This window comes from Mycetomoellerius zeteki, unplaced genomic scaffold (assembly GCF_001594055.1).
Source record: "Mycetomoellerius zeteki isolate Tzet28-1 unplaced genomic scaffold, Tzet1.0 scaffold64, whole genome shotgun sequence".
Classification (NCBI taxonomy): Eukaryota; Metazoa; Arthropoda; class Insecta; order Hymenoptera; family Formicidae; genus Mycetomoellerius; species Mycetomoellerius zeteki.
Genome location: NW_017257654.1, coordinates 1,609,639 through 1,612,594, shown reverse-complemented (window position 1 = coordinate 1,612,594; position 2,956 = coordinate 1,609,639). Strand labels below are relative to the sequence as shown.

General features: G+C 30.5%; 1 pseudogene; it reads left to right on the top strand.

The window, feature by feature from the left end:
- Positions 1 to 1,595: 1,595 nt before the first annotated feature.
- LOC108728762 (zinc carboxypeptidase-like) overlaps positions 1,596 to 2,956 on the top strand; it is an 11,081-nt pseudogene continuing 9,720 nt past the window's right edge.

Sequence of the window (2,956 nt, the reverse complement as noted above, 5' to 3'; positions counted from 1 at the left end):
CATTGCATTAATTTACGTTATCATGGTACATTTGACAATTATTTTTTATCATAAAATAATTACTATATGTATAGAAACATAAGCAAATTTTTAACTGGAAATTCGAGAATATACACTATTTAAAGTAAATTATATAATATAACGTGCATACACGTGATTTTAATTGGCACAATTTTGTAATTAAAAATAATTTTCTACGTCAATAGAAGCCTTGATCGCGCAAATTAGTTCGATAATGCAACTTTGGTAGCGTGGGGAACTACATATTTATTGTAGCACAAAACATCGCCAGCAAGTCTACAAAAAAATCAGGTATGTTAAAAATTCAAGTTGTATTTTAAAAGCAGATTTCATGTATTAAAAAGCATTTACTTAGTAAGTTGGTGTCCAATCACCGTTATTACTGTTAAAACTGCTTTCCATTCTCGGTCAAAGTCTTAGATAAAAACTTCCACATTTTCCGAAATTGCTAAGATAATTGCATCAAAGTAAACATTCGTTTTTCTCGAAGTTCTATCTTCATGACTGGCTAGATATTTTCAATTGAATTTGCGTCCGGAGATTGAGAAGGCCAATCTATTCCAGAGTTGGCATTATTTTACCCATCCCCAAAAAAACCCAAAAGTTTTTCTGGGGTTTTACCTGCTTAAAGAACCTGAAATTTGTGGGTTTTGGGTTTTATTGAAATTGTATAAGAAAACTAATTATTTTAATCATATATACATAAAAGAAACATATTTATAAATTTTTCAGATTATTTATAATATTTCCAGATTTGATTGCGTTGAAAGTCCGACAACCATATCGGCACGCAATTATCATTTCTGAAATTAATTCATTTAAATGAATTTACAATAGTTCAACATCTTAACGTTCTGACCGTTATGGCGCTTCTTAATTTAATATTATTATGTTTAACATTAGCGGTCTTTCAATCTTATTATTGTTTATACACGCGCGCTGAGAAATTATTACAGTTTTTAAGTTGGGGAATTTGGGGGGATTATTAATATTTTCAGATTTGATTGCGTTGAAAGTCCGACAACCATATCGGCACGCAATTATCATTTCTGAAATTAATTCATTTAAATGAATTTACAATAGTTCAACATCTTAACGTTCTGACCGTTATGGCGCTTCTTAATTTAATATTATTATATTTATAAATATTTAATAAATATATGTATACTAAACTAACTGCGTGTGAACTGATATAAATGATTTTCTTGATAAATAATTTTCTTAAAAAAGATTACTCATAAATCACACTACATTGAAAAAAATATTTGTGTAAAATTACATGATTTTTTTCGACCCAGCATGTAATTTTACAATCATATTTAAGTAATATTACATGATTATGCTGGGTCGGAAAAAACCCAGCACAATCATGTAATTTTACACAAATATATTTTTTAGCGTACAAGAATTAAATATTTTGTTGCTCAAATGATAACCAATATTGCTTATATGTAGATAAGTTGCATTGTGTAAAAATTGTCTTGATATGATAAAAAAATATTTATTATATTTATGACGTGAAAAGATTAACGATAACTGGGGCTAATATTCGTGCATTAAAATTAAAGAAATCTGTGGAAAATCATCATGTGGAAAATAATATTATGCACGGTCATGGTGACCGCCGAACAAACTACTTTTGACGATTACAAGGTCTTTAAAATTAATGTGACTAGAAACACACAAGTTGAATTACTCAATCAGATGGTAAAGGATCCTGATCATGTAAGTAAGATTGTTCAAGCATAAAGATAAACGCAAATTAATATACTTTGTGCAAAAAGCTAATTTTTTAATGAGATTTGTAATGATCATATTAACTAAAATCCGAAAAAAAAAATTTGTATTGATCATATTAGCTAAAATAAAAAAAAATTAACTTCATAGAAGCAGACCAGGCAAATTAGCTCAATTTTAATGAAAAAAGGAAAAAAAATTTATCCGAAATCCGACTATTGGGGGTGGTGAAGGGACTTATAAGGATGAAAAAAAAAATTAATGTCCAAGCGGCCGTGAGGTAACCTGTTTACTAGGGGGGTTGAAAGGGGGTAAAAATGGTTTTTGGCGATTTCCGGTAAAAGTTGACATCTTATCAAAAAATGTTAAATACAAAAGTTGTAGGTCTTGAAAAAATCTATAACTTTTGTAGAGGGCACTTTTTTACATAACCTAAAAATTTCCGAGTTAAATGCAAAAAATCAAGTTTTCGGTTTTTTATTTTTCATTTCTCGAAAAATGATTTAATTTTGATGAAAGTTGGTGGAATACTACTTTTGAATGTCTAGAATAACTACAAATTTTTGGAGTTTGGAGAAGCGAATAGTTTCTAAGATATTCGATTTTTTCAAAAAAACACCCCCTTTTTCAAAAAGATTTTGTGGCCAGGAGAATGATCGTGCAATGCTCTACTGGGTCGCTTTTTTTTTGTTATTAAATGTACTTTTCAACTATTTAATAATATATAGAGGTCACTATGGAAAAATATGTTTAAAAATGCGAAAAACCAAAAAAATCGCTTTTGGAACTTAGTTTTTTTGTTTAATTGTTGATTATTTGTTTAAATTAACTACAAAATGCACAAACTAGTTCATCCATTCGATTCTACCAGAAAAAATACGTAAGAAAACGTATTTCTAAATTATTATTCTAAATCCTAAGTTCTGGAATGAACTAGAACGAAGGAATATTGGCGGCAAAGGTAATTAACGGTACTACCTGTATCCCAAAATTTTCCACAGGTAGAATAGCCTATCCGGCACAGGATTACCCCCCTCCCCCTCTCCCCTTCCCTTTTCAACTAGGAGCAGCTGCTGCGTCCCAACAGTGCTGCCATGGATGTAGGTGTAAAGTGGCGGGAATCGGACGTGGACTCAGTCTGGTTTCGCAGCAACTGCCATTCGTACCGCTATTAAGTGAGAAGGACTTACAGTTTGCT